Source organism: Ruditapes philippinarum, unplaced genomic scaffold, assembly GCF_026571515.1.
Source record: "Ruditapes philippinarum isolate M1 unplaced genomic scaffold, ASM2657151v2 ctg3212_1_1_1_1, whole genome shotgun sequence".
Classification (NCBI taxonomy): Eukaryota; Metazoa; Mollusca; class Bivalvia; order Venerida; family Veneridae; genus Ruditapes; species Ruditapes philippinarum.
Window position 1 is genome coordinate 34,659 of NW_026852782.1, and position 8,161 is coordinate 42,819.

The 8,161-nt window shown below is 30.9% G+C and overlaps 1 long non-coding RNA gene across 1 annotated transcript; it reads right to left on the reverse strand.

The window, feature by feature from the left end:
* Positions 1–3,220: 3,220 nt before the first annotated feature.
* On the reverse strand, positions 3,221–5,655 carry LOC132724200 (uncharacterized). Its single transcript, XR_009624873.1, has 3 exons — positions 5,355–5,655; positions 5,038–5,120; positions 3,221–3,925 (listed from the first exon to the last, which is right to left on the reverse strand). It is a non-coding gene; the product is annotated as an uncharacterized LOC132724200 (long non-coding RNA).
* Between the last annotated feature and the right edge of the window lie 2,506 nt (positions 5,656–8,161).

Sequence of the window (8,161 nt, forward strand, 5' to 3'; positions counted from 1 at the left end):
CTGTATAAATGGCTTGGTACTTCATATCAATTGTGAAATTTCTTTTATTAAGAATATTACTTACTGATAAATGTTCACAAAATTGCAAATACACTGTAAATCTAAAAACAATGCCACATAATTAAGGTATAATCAAGTTATATAATGATTAAGACAATGGATTGAAATGATAGAAAAACAAGCAAATGTAAAATGAACATAAAAAATATATACATGTAACACTATTGACCATAAGAAACAGTTAAGTTAAACAAATGTAATAGTTATTATGCATTTAAATTTGGGGTGTAGTTTCATGTTTCTTCGGAAATTGAAGTCAAAATAGTTCTCAGAAGTCAAAAAATTTCTCTGACAAAGATAGAAATGTTATGAGCATGTAAAGCTCCCACAAACTTTCTGATATAACTCTAGTGCAATCACTGTTTGTCAAATTTCAATAGATAAATAATGAACACATGCAAAATATTTTTTACTTTGACTAGAATAAAAAAAAATGATACCTTTATTTACACTTTGTGTCCACAATGATAATAGCATATAAATAAATATTATCATGTCACTTGTGCCTGGTTATATATATAAAAAAATTTCTAATAAAGGAATGTACAAGTTTGTTTTGCGTATGTTAAGAACAACTTAAGCATGTAAATAAAAAGTACTGGGAACATGGTATTTTAAAGTCATTATAAGTAGATTTCAACAATAATAAATGAATAATTTCAAAATTAAAAAAAAAAAAAAAAAAAAAAAAAAAAAAAAATGGGTCAAAGACAGAAAAGGCCTGGTTGCATTTATATACCAAATATCATGATGCTGTAATGTTTTGAAAAAATTTACACTGACCATTTTATATGGAAAATTTAACTAAGTCAGTTAACAGGAAGTGGATGAGTGAAAGACTTGAAATCGAATCCCACAGTATGAGACCATGTGTCAATGCTGTTTGTCAAATATCAAGAGCCTGTGATAAGTAGTTGCTAAAAAAAACTGTTACGAAAATTTCCTACCATTGACCATTAATGTTGAAAATTTAACGGTAAACAGGGCGTGGTGAGCGACCGACCTGAAATCAAATCCGACGGTATGGGACCACGTCAATACTGTATACCAAATATCAAAGAGGCTGAGATAAGTTGGTATGGAAGACAAAACTATGAACATTTGTTTACATATATTCCATAAATAAGTTCAAGGTGGGGGGGGGGGTAATTCTGGAAATAGTCATGCTTGTCGCACAACATATGTGTAATGATAAGAAATATAAAAAAGTAAATTAAATTAATTATAATATTTCTTTAAAAAAAATCTAAGTTCAAAGGGATATTAACCTGAAAATATTGCTTTAAGAGTTATGAACCTAGTCACATAAGATGTAATTGATGATAAGGAATATGTATTTGAAGTAAGAGATAGATGCCTTTGAAACTAAAGAAGTCATAGTAAAAAATAATATTTTTCAAGTAAAAAAAATCTAAGTTCATGGGGAGGTAATTCTTGCAATATTGGTGCTAGCGTTAACAACCTTGTCACATAACATTTGGTTAATGATAAGGAACATATATTTGAAATATGAAGTTGATCCCTTAAGAAATAAATAAGTAACAGTAAATAATAGCTGTCGGTAGGACAGCAACGCTCTACCATTCTAAGTGCTTGATAGAAAAAGAGCCTTGATAATGTAAAATGTTAACAAAAGGGCCAAATTTTCCTTTAAATCCATGTTACTGTTATAGGGCCAAATTTTCCTTTAAATCCATGTTACTGTTATAGGCCTTGAAGAGAGTCCTATTATGCTCTCAAAGAAGAGTATAAAATTTCAACTTGTTCCTAGCCAGATGTCAATAGTATATGAAAATATCTGAGGTGGTATGCAAACTTTAAATAATATAAAATCTAAGTCAGAAAAGGGGCATAATTCTGTAAAAATGCTTGATCCAGTTATCTCCTCCTGTCTACAGGTTGGGGTCTTGATGGTGAACATGTGTGCAAAGTTTCAAAGCCATATATCAATGGACTTTGATATTTGAGATATTACAAAAACTTTAACATAAGTTATTACACCTAAGCTGACACAGACGTCGACACAACACTGACGCACTAGGTGACTACAATAGCTCTACTTATTCTTATCGAATAGTCGAAAGCTTAAAAATAACTTTTTTTAGAAAAATTCTATCTTTCAAGAGGAGATAAATTTGAAAATATTTTGGGGGTGCTAGAGTAATGAACCTTGTCACATAAGATGTGGTTGATGATAAGGAACATATATTTGCATAGGTGCAAGTTAAAAGTATCAGAAACCCTGAAAACCTGAAATTAGCATTATTTGTATTGGTTTTATATAGTAAAAGAGTGCTTTCAGAAGTATAAAAAAACCTGAACTTCAGGCATATGCCTGAAAACTTGCACCCATGTATTTGAAGTATGAAGTTGATCCCTTAAGAAATAAGGAAGTAACGATAGAAAATAATATTTTTTAAGGAAAATTTTAAGTTCAAGGGGAGATAAATCTGAAAATAGTGGTGCTAGAGTTATGAACCTTGTCACATAAGATGTGGTTGATGATATGGAAAACCAAAACTTTAATCTAAATAAGGACGCGGACCCCGGGGCAAGAAGGACGGCTCTCCATATACTTTGTATAGTCTAGCTAAAAATGAAAAGTAAGAAAGTGTTTTATCCAGTAAACATTAATATAAGCATAAAAGTGATATGGCACTTTTTGTACTAAGAAGCGAGGAATGATATTTTATCTTTTCTTGCATTCTAAATCTATAGTAAATGATATTATTACCGTACCATTCTTGCCTTTTAAATGTATGGTATTGTACCTAACAATATTGCTTTAGCAATGATGTTCCAGGGTTTTCACATGTTGGTTTACACAAAATATCCATACATATATCTAATTTCTATTATAATACATATATACATTAAACTTTATGCTTTAAACAAAAAATAGAACTTTTTACAACATTACCATTAGACAGGATTAATTTTGACCCCAGTGACACTACTGAAGTTTTCCAGATTGTATGTAAATGATAAGCAGACTGGAAATCTATACACCTGACAATCTATTTTCCTTTCTTCGAATTTTTCCTTGAATATGTGACCATAAGGCTTGGAAATTTTTTAACAACATAGCAATATTCTGAGGTATCCAATGCATTTCTCTGCTTAACTTCAGCTAGAAACTTTTTAAAAGTTTTAAATTTACAAAAAGTGTTTATACCTTGATCATTCAAACAAAAAGTTTCTCCAAAAATTGTGTTTTTCTCTTCTAAACAAACAACTTTGCACATTTCAACATCTTACAGTTCACATATATTCGTCTTACATGTCCACAGATACCACAGATATATATACAATGGATAGGAAGCTCAGAAAATAGTTGATAGTCAGATTCAGATCCACAGTGCGCTTCGGTAATAATCGGGTTTTCCCACTAGTCCCCGATTCTCGCACTCTCGTTAAACTTCGGCGATATCCATGAACTACTGTTTACATTGCCGACATTGTTTTTTTTTTTTTTTGAGAAATATCTGTGTGGAAAAGTGTGTATGGTACGTTTTAACATAAATAACTATTGCTTCTTATGTAAGTAGAAAATGCTTCGTCTTTTTTTTGTCAATGTTCCTCTTGGAATTCAATATGGCGGTATTTTGGCTACTATTACCCAGGATGCAACAAATCTTGGAAAATCCCGAAACACATGATAACTTGCGTTAGAACAACCCCAATAATACTGAATTTAACTGTATGACGTCTAAGTTACTTCTCCATCTATATTAAGCTCCATGACATGTCCAATCAATCAGTAAATCAATAAGTTGATTGATCATTAGAACATTCAATCAACATTCAACAAATCATCAATCAGAGAATGAATCATCGAGTCAATGAAATCGAGGAAATCAACACTCTGAAATTAAACAAATTACATCAACATAAAAATAGAGTTAAATCAATTTCCTATGTCTGAAATGCATAATTATCATTTAAATAAAAACGTCCAAATTTATGGTCAATTACAATAAACCCATTAACACTTTTCTATATGATCTACGTAAATAACCGAGGTATATCGAGTGAAAAAAATACGAGTTGCTTTATGACTTTAAGCGAGGATTTTAGTCAAGAATATTTACTTTTTAGAGATTAATCGCCGTGTTGGCTACAGTAATGAATGTACTTTGTCATCTCAAGACGTCGAGAAAAAATAGCGTTTGGTTGCAGTGAAATAACATCAATTGAAAGTTTACAAAATTTTGATAATAATCCTTTTTTGTTTCATTAAGTTTTAATTTTTAAATTGGAAAAAAAAAACACCGAAAATAATTGTTGGGCTCTGATAATTGCGTCAATTACCGACGGTATAGAAGTTTGTCCATCGTCCATCATTAAGGAAAGTTTGCATTATTAAATTATTTTTCCTTTTCACCGTTTTTTTTTTTTAATATTAATTCTTTTTTATTTATTTCTTCCCCTCCGATCATTATTTATTCGATCCATGTGCTTAATCAACAGATTAAACAATTCATCTTTCATACTCTTAAAACAATAAATCATAAGCATGAAAATCAAGGACGTTATAACATGCAACTTTGACACTTTTATTAAGATAGATTATACAACGCTTGTTCGTATACATTCATTTTTTTGTTGTTGTAAAATTGCGGAGCATCTTTATTAAAGTGAACACACTAGGACAAATGCGGAGATTTGATTAAAGTCGTCGTTTAACGACACAAAATAACATATGCATTTTCATTTTCCATATAATTTTGAAAAGTGCCGTACGGCTAGCCAATACAGCGTGTCCTGGCTAGAACTTTTGGCTAGCCATACCGGCCCCTACAGCTAGCCACTTCCATTAAAATATTTACAACACATTGAACAGCTTACTTAACCTGTAGGTATATTAACATATAATATACTATAGCTATATGCTTTCTACTGGCCGCCACAATCATAAGTTCATTTAATGAAGTTATTATAAAATACATCATAATCATAAATAAATTCTAAACTCACCAGTTCGTGGAATTGAATGTACCAATAATAGCATTATCTTCTTCAAACACGCATACTGTCAAACTCTCTCTCTGCTGTAACTTCTGCAAAATATAATAAACACAATGTGCAAAGTGATAGGAATGAAATGTGAGATTAAGTAAACAGAGAGCTAGATTAACGGATTTTTTCTGAAAACAATTCTCAAAGGTTCCAAATCACGAAAACTGATGACATTTTCAAATCAGACCACACTCATTACTTAATTAAAAAATCATCTATGACATACACTCTATAAACACTAATTTAAACCAAATGCAACTCAAAATAATACTGACCAACTATCAATAATCCATATTTCCAATAAATTAAGAACACTTTGAACTTTTTACAAACAAAGCCGCTTAAACATAGACAAAACTAGTGATATTGCGGAAAACCAAGGGAAACAACTCAAACAACAAAAAATATATCAAGACACCTGAATTATCAACACTGTTAGTTTACACATCATGAAATCCAAATAAGAATTCCAAAACAGATTACATTAGGTTTAAATAATATTGGTAAGTTTTCTGTACCTACTTTTAGAAAATGATGAGATCAGCTTTCACATACAAAAATAGCGTCGAAAACTTTGTTTTGGTACGAACTACTTCCTTAATCAAAGTTAACGCGAATGAATACTAATGATATTTTTTACTGATTATATCCTGAAAACATGCAAATAATATACGATAGAAATAACACAATCAAAAATGAACTACTGACAAAAATCAAAATCTTATCACTTGTGTGTGACAAGAAAATCTGTGTAGAACTACTTTGCGTTGTTAGGTACCCATTCTTATACTGTAATCCCGCAAATTGTGATAGAACTGTATTCACTGCTTACGCAGCGAATACAAAAATAATATTTTCTCTTTTGTTATTTCATGAAATTTCGTTTTAGAACATATCAACAAACATCTAACCTCATATTTAAAAAACAAGGAGTTCCACTGCTGTCAAAAGCTTAAAAACATAAAATTTGAAATGTTTCGGAGATAAAGTCAAACACTTCAAAAATGAAAATATCTACTAAGGGTAATAATTTAAAAGAAAAGTACTCAGAAATAAACTGCAAATCGACAGTTAGGGCAATTCTTAGCCTGATTTGAATGACAAGCGTTGTAATGCTTCTCAGTTTTGAGGCATTTTGTCCAATAAAATGATAATTCTGGAAAAAAAACAAGGTGATGGAATAATCTGAAATTTGCACAAAAACGAAATTGTTTTAGACCTCCATCAAAATTTGTATTACAAATGGCGGTAAAATTACCTCAATGCCGTTCTTGTTTAAAAAGCCCTCAAGTGGAGTGCCCTTTAAACGTTGGAGTAAAAATAATCGAAATAAAGGTTTCGAGATTGCCCCTGGTGGTTTCAATAAAGGAGATATAAATTTAAGCTCCGCCCATATTCCTACCCGCCCACTACCATAATCCGTAAATAAAACGCTATTTAACCCGTATTTTTCGTATTTCCCGCCGCGACAAGACACGAATAACAAGAAGGTTTCGCCCGCTTAAGGTTTTTTTTTTTCCCGGTTTTATTTTGAACCAACCAAACTTTTTTTTAGACTGTTATTAAATAGTTATCAACAAACAATAATATCCCTTGCATTGATTTGCCATTCTTAATGGGCCTTTTATTCAATCAACATAAGCGGACTTTAAATGGTTATAGGCATATAAGTTTTGAAACGTTGTAGATACCACACTTCTTAGAAAAAAAACTCACAAGGTTACTTACTGTCTGAGGTTAAATACTTTTCAAGGAAGTATTGATAAGACTATATTCAACACAAATTAATTTTACTGAGGGGATTCCAATTTGCATAGGAATAAGTAACATTGAACGTTAAACTGCTACTTCACCACTTTCAAATTTTCAAGTCACCATCTGATAGAGATCATCTAAATTCTAATCTCACCATTTTCATGTGTAAAATTTAATTCTGCTTAAACCGGTACTAGGGGCCGTGGAGGGTAGTTTGCACTTTACAGTACCTTCCATGAACAGGCTCAATTATAAACAGAGCCTGAACATTTTGAATTTTAAAGTTTTAGATTTTCTTTAGGGATTATAGTGCGTTCTCTTCAAATATCTGTTGAGACATATGTAAAATATATATTGTTTGTTCAGGACCTAAATATAAAAACCCATCTAACCTATACTTGCACATTCTTTTGTTTTGCGAGACAGTAAGTTGCCCTAAGTATAAGAATTTATTCAAAATGACTCCATTTGTCTAATGTATTGGCATTAATAGGACAGTAGCTAGCAATATAAATTCGACGTGATATAGTATAATCAGTTGGCAATCTTCGAAGAAGTCACTGATACATAACAATAACTCCTTCGGGCATTTGTGAAAGACACAGAGATAAATCTTATTTGAATTAGATCCAAATACAAAAGAATGAGCATAAAATTGGCCAGATATTCAGGTGCTGTTTACGAGTATCAGTTGCGTGATATTTTACAAATAATTCATTGACACAGCAATGAATACGTAATACTCTGAATGTGATGGTACTTGAGAACGCTTTCATTTGTCAGCATTTAAAGATAGAGAAAAGGGAAATCTTTTGTTAAAAGCGTGATTAGATGGATTTGAAAACCTTGAAATAAAGACGATGTCTGTTGAATATCCAACGAGTATTGCTAAGCCAATAAAAAGATTTAAAGTTATAGAAGTAACATTTAATATAGTTTAAAGGTCAAACAGAGATTCTAACTTTAAAAGACGAAATAAAGTATAACTATTAGAAAGAGCTTGGAACGTACAAAATATGATCAAACTATATGACGGACAGTGAACAAAAATAAAGACAAAATATAAGAAGAAAAACAATTGAAAGAAGAATAGGTAAAAAATTGATATATTTATTTCATTAGAATATCAGAATTGTAAAATACAGAATTGACAAATGTGTACACACTGTCTTGGAAATGTGTATATACAGCTCATGTTATCTATGACTTGGTATTTTGGTAATGACGTGAAAAAGATTCAAATAACCAAGTTAAGATATACAATGTCAGTTATTTGTTTTTTCTTCTTTTTCACGCAAAGTTTAAAAGTTAAACCCAAAATATTTTC